At 47.2% G+C, this 15959-nt stretch overlaps 1 protein-coding gene across 4 annotated transcripts in view; it reads right to left on the minus strand.

Annotated features, from left to right (window-relative positions):
- Nucleotides 1–15959, minus strand: part of LOC115504938 (carboxyl-terminal PDZ ligand of neuronal nitric oxide synthase protein) — a 287020-nt gene that overhangs the window by 227501 nt on the left and 43560 nt on the right. Inside the window, exon 1 of one of the 4 annotated variants that reach the window (XM_030302200.1) lies at nt 10853–10981. The exons of the other annotated variants lie outside the window; for them this stretch is intronic. The gene's annotated coding sequence lies outside the window, so the exon portion shown is untranslated. Of the gene's footprint in view, nt 1–10852; nt 10982–15959 lie in introns of those variants that run through there. 4 annotated transcript variants of the gene reach the window in all.

Raw genomic sequence — 15959 nt, forward strand, 5'->3', positions numbered from 1 at the left:
AGAAATGGGTATTTTAAGTAAAGATTTTTGTGGAGAGGTGGAAAAGAGCCACGTTATGTAGCACAGAGCTAACTAAAACCCGTTGGCTGTCCTTGTTAGCGGTCTACCGGATCCTTGTTGTTCTGGGAGATTCAGAGAAGAGAACACTTAGGGAGGGGAGGAGCCAAAAGCCAGCATGCGTGGAGAGGGAGCCACCGGGGAGAGGACCCTCATCCACAAGGAGCCTTCCCACCAGATGCTCGCCCGTCATGAACCATGAAGTTCCTGGAGCATGAAGGGCAGGGCGGAGGATGGGAAGGGGAGGCCAACCAGGTGACCAGCCATCTCCATTTACCTAGAGATATCCTCGTTTTTACTTTTTTTTTAGTATTTATATTTGAGAGAGAGCACGCGTGCACAAGCAGGGGAGGGTTAGAGAGAGGGGGGGAGACAGAACCCAAAGCAGGCTCCAGGCTCCAAGCTGTCAGCACAGAGCCCGACACTGGGCTCAAACTCACGAGCTGTGAGATCATGCCCTGAGCTGGAGTTGGATGCTTAACTGACTGAGCCACCCAGGTGCCCTTACAGCTGTCCTGGGTTTTAGCACTGAAAATTCCACATCAGAGAAATCCCCATTCCAGGGTAAACCTGTCCTGGTTGGTCACCCCAGGCGCCGTGTCCCCTTTCCCCTCTATCCTGGTTTGCCCAGTAAGATGGTGAAACACTCCTGACCTAGCAGGAGTGCTTCAGGTGCCATCAGCCTTACCAGCTAAGCACACCAACTCTCCCAGAGAATGGCCTTCTTGCTGCCTCAGCTCCTGGAAAAAGTTATAGCAAAGGAAGGAAGAATGAAGAGCAAAGAAGAACAGCCCCTTGGGGTGTCTCCCGGACCCCAGACCCCCCATCTTGCCAGAGGTACAGGGATGTCCTCTGAGAAGTAGTACTCAGCCCCACCAGCTTCTTCCTCTGTCATCTGCCCGGGATGGACTGGTGGGGGGAAGGGGGTGCAAATGAACAAAATAAAATGCTCAAGAGTATAACGATTAATAACCACATTAATATTGGGGCGCCTGGGTGGCTCAGTCAGTTAAGCGTCCGACTTTGGCTCAGGTCATGATTTCGCGGTTCAAGAGTGGGAGCCCCGCAACGGGCTCTGTGCTGATGGCTCAGAGCCTGGAGCCTGCTTCAGATTCTGTGTCTCCCTCTCTCTGCCCCTCCCCCACTTGCGCTCTATCTCTCTCTCAAAAATAAATTAACAAAAAAAAATTTTTTTAACTCTATTAAAAAAATGACCACAATATCAATGTACACATTTCTGTACAAATCCCAAGAACTGCAAACTCCTCACCCACTATGACCACGGTTTCATCCTCTTGGGCCACTCTTCCCACGCTTACAAAACCAAACCAAAGGAAAACCATGTGCCCCATCACCACCACCACCCCACTACCCAACAGAAGGGTGCACTGATTTCTCTGGGCTTCAGCCTCCCTAAACAGGGGTCAGAACACCTGTTTTTCCCACCCCTTAGCGGGCAGAGAGTGTTTGTGAGGCTCGATGGAGTGATCGATGGGAACAGATTTTGCAAATCATGAAGCTCTGCAAGAGCGGATATTATTTTCAATGTTTGTTTTTGAGAGCGAGCGAGCATGCGCATAAGTAGGGAAGGGAGAGAGAGAGAGAGAATCCCTAGCAGGCTCCGTACTGTCAGCGCAGAGCCCGACGCAAGGCTCGAACTCAAACTCACAAACCGTGACACCGCATCCGGCACCAAAACCGAGAGTCTGACGCTTAACCGACTGAGCCACCCAAGCGCCCCAAGACGTGAAGTTATTATAGGGGCTCCCGGGTGGCTCAGTTAAGCATCCGACTCTTGCCCTCAGCTCAGGCCTCGATCTCGGGGGTCTTCAAGCCCCGCGTTGGGCTCTGTGCTGGGTACGAAGCCTACTTGAGAAAAAACGGTGAGGGGAGGGGGCGGGGCAAAAATCTTAAAAGGTGATAGTATTGCGATAGAGTGGAAATGTGGCACCGGCTCCCCGCCTGCTAAGATGGGGAGCAGGAGGTACAATCAAAGGGAGAAGGGAGGGTGGAGCCAAACCAAAGCACCAGCCTTTCTGGGTGGGGGGACTACAGACTCTCCCTTTCTACAGCCCTACTTGCTCCCAGGACGCAGAGCAATGTGCTCCGGTCGGGGGCTGCCCTCAGTCGCCACCCCTCTCCTGCAAAGGGAGAAGCAGAGCCATTCTCCAGATGCCATGGCCGAAGACTGGAACCGTAAAGATCACCAGACTGGTTAGTACTATCGGTTTCCACTTTGGGATAGCTCAGAGGCGGCCCGGCATTGAGTGAGCCTCAATTTCTTCATCTGAAAACGGAGATGATACTTCAGTGAAGGGCTTAACGTGAAAAATAAGACATGTAAAGTACAGGGTGTACCTCACTACATGGGAAGTCTTCCGCGAAGAGCTCTGAATTCAAAGGAAAGGCTTCGGACATATCCGTGCCCTTCGGTTGCTGAAAACACACAGCTTGATGGCATTATCCAACCCCCTTCGCGAGATCTTATGAGTTCTGGCCAATACAATGTGAATAGAAGTGATGCTCACCACCACCAAATCTGGTTATTAAAAAGGATTCCCACGGGACATCCTTGCTGTCTTTCCCATTCAAGGAGGATAAACTAGATGCAAAGGGTCTGGGTCCGCAAGGAACTAAGGACTGTGCGGTGAGAAGTGAGAAATACTGACTGATGGAAGTCACTGAGATTCGGGTGTATGGTAACCAGTCTCTGAGATGGCTCTAGATGATTCGTTTCCTGGTATTCACACCCCAGTGTAGTTCTCTCCAAGCGTGAATAGGCTGATCTGAGGAACCAGTAAGATGTTACAGAAATGACAGAGTATGAATTCTGTAGTTGGGTTTTTAGAGTAAAGCTTTTACCCCTCTCTGTTCACTTCCTCTGGGCAAAGCCTACCGCCATGTCCTGGAGCGACCTGAGCAGCTCTCCGGACAGATCCGTGAGGCCACAGCCAGCTCTTCAAGTGCACCAGCTCTTCACCTGCCAGCCATTCAAGTGCACCATCTTGGAACTGGATTCTCCAGTCCCATCAAGTCTTCAGATGACTGCAATCTCCGAAGCGCCTTGGAACAAGAGCCCCCAGCTAAGCTGTTCCCGCAAACTTGACCCACAGAAACTATGCGATGTCATAAATGATTATGGTTGTTTCTGGGAGCTAAATTTTGAGGTAACTGGCAACTAATACACAATACGTTTGTTACGTTAGCTGGAGTTATTTAACAAATCAATGTATTATGTATCCAAAGAAACTGTCCAATGCATTCTGTTCCTTCAGGTTATTTAATGTGAGGGACAGACAGCGGGCTCCCCTGACCACACCAGCACTCCTTCTTGCACACTTGCACAGTTTCTCACTCACAGATACAGATATGCTTACACACACGCTCCAAGCCAATCCACAGCTGTTGTAACTTTCAGTTAAGGAGGGTGTTCTGTCTATGATTTATGGACGGAGAGGAGCCTGAGTAAGCCCAGGAGAAATGCCAGCCTGCGTATCTAACACGATAGTAAGACAGAATCGTGTGTGTATGCAAGCACATGTGCGTGTGTTAAGGCACAGGACAGATGTCGAGCAATCGCGGTAGAGAGAAGGCATCGGGTTTTGATTAATGGGACAGCAGAACGGGAGGCAGGCAACTGAACAGGCTGAAGAACGGGGTTAGAAATCAAGGAGAAAGGGCGGAAAAGGGTCCCCACACACAGACTTCTAGAAAGAAGAGAGAGCTCTGCAGTTTATCTCTAGGGCCTCTGCGTCCCTGGACTGCCTCATCTTTAAAGAAAACACAGCAACCCACCATGCTGCTCCCCCCTGAGAGCACTCCTAGAAACTATGGTGATGGGTACCATCAAATCAGATCAATAGATATAAAAGCATCCGGAAACACACGCCAACCCAAATCCAGTTAAATTGCATGCAAATGGCAAATCAATAGCCTTGCAGAAGCACGGAGGGACAGACACATGGCTCTGGGGGTAGCAGGAGTGGCCCAGAATTTGAATGTACACAACAGTGTGGCTGAGAGGCTGAAATTGACCAAGAGGAGATAGATGGACAGGAAACGTCGGGAGGCGGTTCTGCCGTAGGAGGCGGTGGTGTCCAAGTGCCAACCGTGCCTTGCCTCCTAACTGGGGGTGGGGAGAGCATCTATACGTGACAAAGTCCAAGAAGTGAAGGAAGATGGCACGCCAACGCTCAGCTTCCACCTGTATCACCAGGAGCAAGGGCCCTGAGGACTCAGGGTAGGGGCGAGATTCAAAGACCAAGTCCCAAGACGCCCAGGATCTCCAAATCCTCGTACGCTTTCCCACGCGTCCCCCAGGAAGCTGGGACCTGCTGCACTGTGACCTGCGCTCTGGCTGGCCTGACGCAATCCGCCGCTTCCACAAGTCCCAGGGCGTGTTTAGGAGGGCAGCACCCGTCCCGCAAAGGCCAAGAGGCACTTCTGTCTGCTCAAAGGCAGCTCCCTTCATGCCAGCTGAGAAGCAATTAAAGACAAACGCTATGGTTCTGCCACCAACTTGTCTCCCGAACTTTGGCAAGCCTCCCACCATGAGATTGCCCACCGGCGAAAGGTAAGGCATGCACCCACCTCCACGGCATGGGGCGGGGCGAGGGACAGAATATCTCCAGAAGGCAGTGGGAAAATGAGAGCGTGAGCCCAGGGTGCCATACCAGGAAAACAGAATCTGAGGTTCTAATTTGACATTTTCATTTCAAAATCTGCAGTGGATTCCACTTTGCAGTAGGAGGGAGTAATTCACAAGACTGAAGCTCCATAAGGAGAAGGACACGATCTTGCATTTGTTTTCATATCCAGCCCAGAATTAGAAGAGGTTAGATAAAAGAGCAAGGGGGTAGGGGTAGGGGGATCACGAGCCCAGATTTCTATAATTAAGTACTTGGTTGAATCAACACTGTAACTTTTTAAAGCATTAAAAGTATGAAGGATCCCCATCTGGTTGGCTTTCCACGTACAATTTTCCTGCCCTGGAACTCTTTATTTTCTCCTAAATCTCTTCACGTTCCACCCTCTTCACGACGTGGTTCGATCTCATTTTCTTCCCTACACAACGTTCTCCAACCCCCTCCAGCCCACAGAACCTCCACTTCTGAAGAGGTTTGCAGCATTTGTTGAAACCAATTGTCACAGTACTAACCTGGGTTGTTTTAATGTTCTCACTTGCTCATATAACAGTTTTTTTTTAATGTTTATTTATTTTTTGAGAGACAGAGTGAGACAGAGTGTGAGTGGGGGAGGGTCAGAGAGAGGGAGACACAGAATCCGAAGCAGGCTCCAGGCTCTGAGCTGTCAGCACAGAGCCCCACACGGGGCTCGAACTCACGGACTGCGAGATCATGACCTGAGCTGAAGTCGGATGGCCAACCGACTGAGCCACCCAGGTGCCCCTCATATAACAGTTCTCACTAGACTCCCAAAATCTCAGCATCCTAGATTGCATTGTGTGCCTAAATCACGCCCCCTGTGACACTTAATCACATATACACAGGCAGGCAAGTATAGAAGTTTTCAAATTAAAAAAAAAAAAAAAATGTTTGGAGTTCCCACCTCAAAAGTCAATTCATAATATTCCATTTCCTAAACAAATTTAAGGGACACAGACAAACGAAATGACATGCAGTCCACTTAATGAACTAAATTAACTGCTAAAGCACTTTAGCTAGATGTTAAATGCACGCTAAAGTTCATTTAGGACGAGGCCTTTGGTGTTCTAGAAAATAGGTCTGTTTGTCACCACTGCTCTCGAAATTCAGTTACCCTTCCTGAGTTTCCACAAAGGTCAGAAGTGTCCCCGACATCCTCATGCTTTAAGGCAGAGCCCCAGATGGTGACAGTAATTGCCAAGCTACAAGGTAAACTTGGGTCTGCCCCCTCCCCGCACGACCTGGCTGTCCCCCTGGGAGACAAAGAAACGAAGGCTTCCGTTTCTCAGAGTCCCCAGTAAATGCCAGTTCTGTGGGTAGAACAGGTGTTCCCCTATCAAGATCATATCCACACATTCAGGACATTTGTACCAACTGTTCTTGTCCTCCAGTACTGGAAATCTTCCAGAATGAGAAAGAAATTCATCTTCCCACGATTCCAAGAGCCTGTCTTTCCCTCTCGTGATCTGTAAAAGTCAAAAGCCTTTGTAGATACTCAGCATGCACACTGTCCTTGAGAAGCCTGCAGCCCGAAACCACCCAGCCGGTCCTTCCTCCGTCACCCAGCCCGCAGCCACGACCACTGAGGATATGAAAACTCGAAGACACAACACGGATCTTCTACGAGAACCCAGGGTACAAGGACAGACCTGCGCTTCGACAAGACAAAGTACTCAGGTCACCGCTGTGATGAGCTCCTACCTACGAGACACAGTGGCAGCACAAAAGGACAAAACCTAAGTTGATCAGGTCAGGTCAGACGTCTTCACTGAAGAGTCAGCTTGAAGGAGAAACAGCTCCTGTCACACGGCAGCTGAGGAGGAGCCCGTTCCCGACGGGAGCACAGCACGCACACGCAGAGCCGCGGTCCACATGGCTTCTAGGGGCCGCACGTCCTCTCACCCGGGGACAGGAGGACTTAGGCAAACTTTGTTCAGATGCATATGGCCGCTTCGTGGAGGACAGACCGATGAGAGAGAAGGACCTGAACCAGAGCAACAGAATCAGGGCAGGAGGGGGTGATACCCACGAGGCACTGAGACAGGCCTGGGAAACTCATCAGATGTGGCCGTTCAGGAGCGGGACAGAACCAGGATGATTTTCGGGACTCCTCTAAACATCTGCATCTCCGCTTGTCACCCTCTCCCCACCGCCCACCACCCTCACCTGTTTTTGAAAGACATTATCCATTACACCCGCACTCGCTATGACTCATTCCTCGGATTTGTGTAATTGACCATAAACGCAATATTGATGGCGGTGTCACCTGTCTTTTATCCCATTTAATTCCTAAGGTGTCCTTCTGAGCTGATTTCATTTTCTCTCCCTTTTCGAATACATACGATTTGGGGAAAATGTCTCCCCTTCCTTCCCTCCTCCCTGCCCAGCCCACTTTGCATCAAGTTCGTGGGGCAGGAACTAGATCTGCTTCTGTGTTCAGCTTCACACCAAGTAGGTTCTTGGCACTCGGTGAATGCTGGTTACTTCTACCAACCACGGAAATAATAACAACAATCTATAAATACCTCGGCTTCCTGCAGCGAAGAGGAACGAACCACACTGCAATTAAGGAAAAGCTGGAGAAAACATTTAGTTAGCAACTTCTCAAGGCAGACAACAAGATTAAGGCAATAAATACCAGTTCCAACATATTTCCTTGGTGGAGTTGCATATTAGTCCAATAAAATGCTGAAGACCACCCACTGCCACAGCACAATGCTAACAACATATGAGTCACCCGACGGCTAAAACTGAGCAGATTCATCTATCACGTAAAAGAGAATAATAAACATCAATAATTTATACTGCTGTCGGATTACAAAAAGGAGAGATTTTCTAAAATCTCACTCGTATAAAATACCACTTGTAGAACAAGAGAACAGCACGAGAGCATGACCTCTTTTATAGACTTGAGGGAAAACTGTTAATGGTCCCTGGGTTCAGACACAATGGTAACCAAGAGGGGTATGCAATCTACTAGAGCTGCCTCTATCAAAAATAGGTAAGACACACAAGGGATATAAACTGTTTGGTGAGATTAAAAGGTCTCCTGTGGCCAAGTTAGGAAAATAGAACCAAATGCTGGGAATCTAAGATAACAATGACTTGCCTCTGCCGTTAAAGAGTTTCATGACAAGTGTCTAAGGCTTGAACACCAAGAACACAGACAAATTAAGTAGACTAACATAACAAGCACACACCTGGAGAGCAGTTTAGGTAAATGGCTGCTAGAGAGTGAACACAGATGGAACTGGAGTGACGAACCCGGAAATCTCAGCCAACACATGACCTCGTGATATTGCATCAACTACTATCACTGTACCTCGTTAACACCAAAGTTTCAATTAGGTGCCAAGTCAAGAGACCACAAAGGAAAAGACAAAACGCCTACAGCTCAGAGAAAACAGCCAGAGCAAACAAGGAAACCGGGACACCTTCAGGCAAAGCCGGAAACCTTACCTAGCGGAGAACTCTGGTTTCAAGAAAACAGATCTCTACCCCACCATGGATCACCCAGAGAGCACTGGGTATACTGGGTAACTGGGGTCAACCAAAGGGGTCTTGAGCCCAGGAGAGGCCGCTCACGGCCCACAGGGCTGAGGGACTCAACATGGAGACATGTGCGCTGGGAATTAGATCATCATCAGAATATTGTACCCTAATGTCAGTTTCAGAACACAGTTACCACCACTTTCCGTATTACTTTAATAAGCTGAGATTACACTGAACACCTATTAAGTGCTATTATTAAATAAGAGTCATCCCATTCCCGTGATCTCACATCACCAGGTAATTCGGTCCAAAGGTAACCTTCCGTGTTCCACTGTCCCTGAAGCTCAGGGAGGAATCTAGGTTTTTTTCCTTGGCTACTACTCTCTACACCAAAGTCATTTCTCCTTTGATCTGACCAAGGTGGATAGGAAATGATCGCACGGTGTCACTGCCTTGCACCCATCTACCTAATCTCACCGGACATCAATCTCCTATCGTGAGCTTCCCACGGATCCCCTGTTGGAGGAGACATCTGTGACTTGGGCTTTCTCCAACGGGCTTCACGTCCCAAAGAGTCTGTGGATGCCCTTACTTCCTGCTCAAAGGAGTATTGTGTTTGATGTAATACACCCGGTACTTAGCTGAGTCAGGTGTCCCGTGACCTCCTCCCTCCCGGGGACTCCACCTTGTCCCACCTCCCTCCACCACGGTTAGAAGGCTTTGGGTCCACCTTTTCATGCACACCTCAGGTCAGCGTGTCTAGAACACACATGTGCCAGTGCCACCAAATTAGAAGTCCTGACGGTCACAAAGGGCTATATGATGCAGCTCACAATTTTCAGAGTAGTTTCACACATTGTTTCATTGGATCCTGCTAACACCTCCTAAAACACAAGCAGACAGTGTTGCTGGCTCTGTTTCCCAGGTGAGAAGCCTGAGAAACGGAGACCCTTGGCCAAAGTTTCACAGCAGTGCAGAAACTGAAAGGCAGAGATTCTGACTTCCTGTCTGGTGCTCCTTCTACCTCTAAATCTCAGTCAACAAAAAAGATGCCAACAGATAACCCTGGAGCCCAGGGACTAGTCCAAGAGGCCCATAAAAAAAAAAAAAAGGGCTGTTTCTGCTGAGCTTGGACAGCAACTAAATCAAGTCACCTCTGAATACTTTCCAACCTCCCAGGGAAATGTCCCCGCAAGGACATTGTACTTTGGGTCAGCCTGTTTACCGATCTAAATTAGAAGCCTCTTTCCATGGGAAGTCACGAACTTTAACTGTTTCTGGCCCATCTACCCCAACAGCTCACATAACGAAGACCCTTCTGTGTTCCCCCTCACATCCGGCCCCCCGTCGTGGAATCAGCTTTAATGAAGTCCTTTGCTCACCTACTTGCCCCTCACTAAATTGACAGACCCCAAGACCAAAGACCTCATGAATCCCCACACCTAGCACCTAGCAGAGAGCAAGCAGGCATTCAAATGTGCAAATGCAACACATAGACGAGCCCTGAGGGGACATGTTTCCCACTACATTCGTTGAGCCCCCACCGCAGAAACTCCTCTGGCCGCAGAAAACAGTAAGAAAATAGGAAAGCATTCCTGCTTCACTCACAACCAAGACTTTTTCCAAATCCATTCCCCCAAGTCTCAATTTTCTCTTCTCTGGAGAAAGATGGAGAAGGACGAAATTTGTGGATGGTAAACCTGGACTGTCAGACCTACTTGAGCCCAATGAAGAGAATTTTAATCTGTTAGACCTTGGGTGGGACCCGAGAAGCCACAGTTTTTTAACTCACTAGGTGGTTCTGATGATCAGCCTCAACCGACAAACATCACGCACACAGCGGGCACCTGACAAGGTGCCTGGTCTTACTTTAGTACAGCCGACATGGCAACTGCCTCGTGAAGTCAACTTCCAGAGCCCAGTGTGAAGATTTTGGACTAACTTATCCCTGCAAGGTCTCATCCTGCTCAATAGCGAGAGCGCCTCTGGAAAGGCCTCCTCCCTGCCTTGGACATCGTACCCTGATGTGAGCCGCAGCAGAGAGGGCCCACAGCACTCGGTTTCTCCTGTTCTTGGGAGGTGACAGAAACAGGGCTTTCAGCAAGTGTCATGTGGTTATTGCCCGAGAAATAGAGCAGAGCAGGTGAACACTCATCACCTGTAAAAGCGACGCCGATAAACAGCTCCGGAACGGTAACGTAGGAAGTATCTGCTGGGTGCAAAGCGCCACAGTCAATTCTGTAGGAGAAACGTAGACTCATGCGATAACATATTTGTTACTGAGCCTTGTGGCCTCAAAAGTTAGAAAGACCTAGGTTCAAATCCCAGCTCTGCCGCTTACAGGCTGAGAGAAACTGGACCGGTTACTTAACCTCTCTGTGCTTCTGCCTTCTCATCTGCCAGACGGAAGAAATGCCACGCGCCTTCTGGGGCTGTCGTCATTATAGCCGGTATCAGAAATAGCTGTGGGCCCCCAACAGCTCAAGGAAAGTAGCAGGTATTTCCATATTGCAAGACTAGGTCTGGCACTAAGATGTAGGGAGCCTAGCACAGCATCTCCCCTACCGAGAGGCTTATAGGCAACAATTCTGCCAATATATTCGTGACGGCGGAGAGGTCTCTGACCTCAAGGGACTCACTTCAGATGGGAAAAGTTAACACGCGTCAACCAAGCCAGACAATACGTGCACGACACCGCGTTCGGCTTCGTCACCAACTCTCTCAGCAATGCCTCGGTCAGGGGAGCCCCGGGTGGCTCGGTCGGTTAGGCGTCCAGCTCTCGATTTCAGCTCAGGTCACGATCTCACGATTCGTGAGATCGAGCCCCGCGCGTTGGGCTCTGCGTTGGCAGCACGGAGCCTGCTTGAGATTCTCAGTCTCTCTCTCTCTCTCTCTCTCTCTCTCTCTCTCTCTCTCAACAAATACACTTAAAAAAAAAAAAAAAAAGCCTCAGTCATAGCAAGAGAAACAGTCCTGCAGGGGTGGGAGCCAGACTCCGCAGTGGCTGAAGATCTGAATTTACTCATTTCGCAACGCGCAGGGATCGCCTGCCGCGGGCCCGGCACGGGCTTCCACGAGAGAGGACACTTTAACGACATGGGATCAGCGGTCTGAAGGAACTCACGGCCTCTTGAGGACTGGCATCTGCATATGAAGGGCTCTACAGAGGCCGTGCAACCTGCAACCTGCTAACGAAGCCGAGATCAGGGGCAGCTCCAGAGGAGGTAGCGCTTGAGCTCGGCCTGTTGGGACACACGGACATAAAGAAGTGATAAGGGAGGACACTCCGAGCCGGGGAAACGGGAGACGGGACACGTGAGACAGAGGTAGGAAAGCATCATGGCGCATTTGTGGCGAAGACAGGACACCGAGGAGGAGGGAGAGGAGGGAGTCAATGCTGTGGCCACGTGAGCAATGACGGCTGACCAAAAAAAAAAGAAAAAAGAAAAAGGAGGTCAGATGACAAAGAGCCCAGTTTATTCGATCGGGGGAGGAGACCTAGAGAAACAGTTATACAACAACACGTGGCACACGTGACCACAGGTCAAAGGGGGGAATTCTGAGAAGAGAGGGAGCGCAGAAGGCAAGAATGGTCAGATTGCAGCCAAACCAGAGAGAGGTATGCACACAGACAACCACAGACACACAAAGAGAGAAAAGCTTAGATGGGGACCCAACACACCCGGGCGTGAGCTGATGGGAACTTTCACAAAAGCCAGTACATTTAGGGGCACCTGGGTGGCTCAGTCGGTTAAGCGTCGGACTTCTGCTCAGGTCACGATCTCACGGTTCGTCGGTTCGAGCCCCACGTCGGGCTCTGTGCTGACAGCTCAGAGCCCGGAGCCTGTTTCGGATTCTGTGTCCCTCCGCCCCTCCCCCACTCATGCTCTGGGTCTCTCTCAAAATTAAATTAACGTTAAAAAACAAAAAAAAAAAAACAAAAACAAAAAAAACCCAGTACATTTAGCATCTTCAAGTCGTCGTGAATCCCGGTATGCAGAGTAAAGTGTAAACTGCAGCCAGGGGTCATGGGGGCCCAATGAGAATCCCCCAGACTGGGTAAAGAATCGGTGGCTTCATCGGGACCCATCCTGTGGTCACTCAACAGCCCTCCCACCAAAGTGATCAGCTGACCGGGAAGGGAAGGCCCAGGCTGGCCTCCCAGCCCAGCACCTGATCCCTGGTGGGGAGTCTCGAGGCTCAAACAGACTTTCGCAAATTACGAGAGGAAGCAGGGGTTGAATGTGGGACAAATTTTTCCCTGTTTGTCCAACTTGCAAACTCCATTGTACCGCCTAAGTAAATAGCACATACTTCTGTCTTTTGGAAAGGAGAGAAAACAAAGATAGTGGGGAAAACCAGGAACCTCTACCCCTTTTAAACAAAGTGGAACAGATCAACTTCAGTTTGGAATACAAAATTTTTTTTGAGGCATTTTCATTCAGGGATATTGGATAATGTTGAAGAAAATGATCAATATTTAAAATACCACTGAATATTTCATTCTGATATGATGAACTTTTTGTAAATATGCACAAGGAATGAATTCTCCGTGAGGAGAATGAGCCACAGGGTAACAGATTGTGGAGTGAGATGAAATACAACTAAATGAATACGTCTCTAAAAGACAATGCAAAAGACAAGTGCCAAAACCCCCCAAGTGTATACGGAAATGAAGTGTATGATAAAGGCAATATTCCCCTTCAGTGGTAGCGGGAAATTTACTTTAAAAAATAGTGCTGGGACTGCCAGAATGCATGTAGAAGACTGTAAAATCAGATCTGCCCCTCATCTCAGACACTAGGGTAAAAACCAAATGAGAGAACTGAATTAAAACCATCCAAATACTAAAAGAAAACACAGACAAGGGCGCCTGGGTGGCTCAGTCGGGTAAGTGTCCAAGTTCGGCTCAGGTCACGATCTCGTGGTTGACCAGTTCGAGCCCTGCGTTGGGCTCTGTGCTGACAGCTCAGAGCCTGGAGCCTGCTTCAGATTCTGTGCCTCCCCCTCTCTCTGCCCCTCCCCTGTTTGCACGCTCTTTCTCAAAAATAAACATGTAAAAATTTTTTAACTAAAGGAAAACATAGATAAATTTCCTCCCATCTCTCACAGGAGAAAAATCTTATCATGCTTCAAAATCCAGAAGCACTAAAAGATAAATTTAACTATATAAAAGCATATAAACTATATGAAACTATAGCAGAAACAATTCGATAACCATTAATTTTTGTCCAGGACCTTATTATAGTTACATAGAGGTGTGTCCTTATTCTTAGGACAGGGATCTTTAGTATTTAGTGAGAAAGAGTCATAATTTCTACAACAGACTTTTAAGTGGAACAGCAGTAGTGTGTAAAAAAGAAGATGTAACAAATACAGCAAAATTATTAAAAACTGGTGAACCTAGATAGAGTTTAGAGGTTCACTGTACCGGCCTTTCAAGTTTTTAATTTTTCAAACGCAAAAAGTTGTATGCAGTTGGGTGGAGGTGGGAGGCACAGAACACCATAAAGAGTCAAAAGACAAATGACAAAGTAGAAGAGATATTTGCAACTGATCTCAAAGGACTTGTGTCCCTAATAGGCAGTGAGCTTCCAAATTTTAAGAAGACCAAAACTCTGATAGAAAAATGGCAGAGGATCTTAACACTTTACTGAAAATAAATGCTGGTGGCCCTTCTACAAAGTAAAGGGTGCTCAATCCCACTCAAAATAGATGCAAGTTAAAACTATACAGGGATACGATTTCTCACATATGAGATTCACTCAACTCCATGCTTCATGACACTGTTGGCCGGGGTATGGAATGTTAAATGGTATTATCTCTATGGAGAGAAGCCTGGCAAAACCTATCAAAAATGCATATGCATTTCCCCTTTGGCCCAGGAACTCCCCCTTCTAGGAACCTATCCCCAAAGCAAAAAAAATAGCAAAACTGTTGAAAGATTTTTGCCTAAGGTAATACATTGTGACACAATTTTTAACAGCAAAAGACTAAAAATGATCTAACGGTCAATACGGAAGGAGTTGACAAATCATGTTCATCAGGATACAATGCCATACAGCTGTATGGAAGGAAGAAAAAAAGGAAAACGAAGAGGAGGAAAGAAAAGAAAATGAAGAAGAGCTCCATACGCTTACGTGGTTTCCAGGATATATTGGTAAGTGAACAAAAACAATATGGAGAAAACAAGGTTAACATCACCCGTAATGGAACAAACCAACATCGTGTACCTCCCAATAGGACGCACCATGAAGGATAGAACATCACTTCTGCAGCATTCCTGTCCCAAACGGTAACCCTAAATCTAATCATCAGGAAACGTGAGTCAAACCCCAAATAAGGGACGCCTGCAAGTTGAGCTGTAGTCTTCAAAAATGTCAAGGTCATAAAAGAACAACTGAAGAACTATTCCAGATTAAAGAAGACTAGAGAGACAGAACATACCATACCATCCAGGACTAGATCCTGACCGTAAAAAAAAATTATTTTAGTGGCAATTAATGGTAAAATCTGTAGATAATGTGTGTGTGGATGGATGGATGGATGGATGGATGGGTGGGTGGGTGGGTGGGAGGGAGGGAGGGAAGGAAGGAGAAGCAAGGTGAAGAATAAATTGCAATTCTTCCTTCTGTATTTGCAACTCTTCTGTTTGAAATTCAAAGAAAAAAAGCCAACATGGCAAATGGCAAATAGAGTATGTTCCCTTTTCTGTTGGGATTTAGGGAAGAGATGGACACATACACACAGATGAACAACGCAGGGGCTGGGACACCACCTCCCCGATCAACAAAGTGCGTATAACTTTTGACTCCCCCAAAACTTACCTACTAATAGCCTACTACTGACCAAAGCCTTACCAGTAATAGTCAATTAACATATGTTTTGTAAGTTCGGTTTTACGTAGTATATTCTTACACTATGTGCAATAGTGAGCTAAAGAAAATCTTAGGATAAAATACATTTACAGTAATGAATTCTATTTACCAACACCCACATCATCTAATTGGACCCATGGTTCAAATCTGTGTTGTTCAAGGGCCAGCTTTATATTACATACATTTACATCTGCAAAAGAGAAACACCAAAAAGTGTGTTATCCAAAAACTAATAATGTTGTTTACATACAGGATGAGAAGAGACCCAGGGCAGATGGTGAACATCTCAGAATAATACCATGTGAACAGCTGTGAATCTGTAGTCCTAGGTTATTCAAAAATTTAACGTAAAAATTTGAAACAAGTTGGAGATACAATCTGTAAGGAAAATCAGTATTTCACAGGCCTTCAGAACACAGTATTTGGACAATACTTGATGACAATAAATACTTGATAGAATAGATTCTAAGGACAAAGAACTGCAATGACATCTTCAACTTTATTCAGTATTAGTAGTAGCAATATTGGTATTTGGGGGGAGAAAGTATTCTGTATAAGACAACATTGTGAGGAACCAAGATTTTTCAATAAAAAAAAATACACAAGTATACAATTAAAGAAATTAAAAAATCTGTAACATTCATTAAAATAGGAAATGGCAGTATAAATTTTTCAAAACTATAGGTTTCCTCATTTTAACGATGAAAAGGCCTAGAAGCAAGCAATGAGTACCCCCAACACCCGAACTATGGTCTCTAAAATCCTTTTCTATGAAAACAGGTCTCCTTGAAGACGAGGCTGCTTCCAGGTCTGGGTTGGGAAATGTACAGACCCAGCCAGGAAATAGACCAGCCTAGGATATCTCCAT

Source organism: Lynx canadensis, chromosome F1 (genome assembly GCF_007474595.2).
Source record: "Lynx canadensis isolate LIC74 chromosome F1, mLynCan4.pri.v2, whole genome shotgun sequence".
In the NCBI taxonomy this organism is placed as follows: domain Eukaryota; kingdom Metazoa; phylum Chordata; class Mammalia; order Carnivora; family Felidae; genus Lynx; species Lynx canadensis.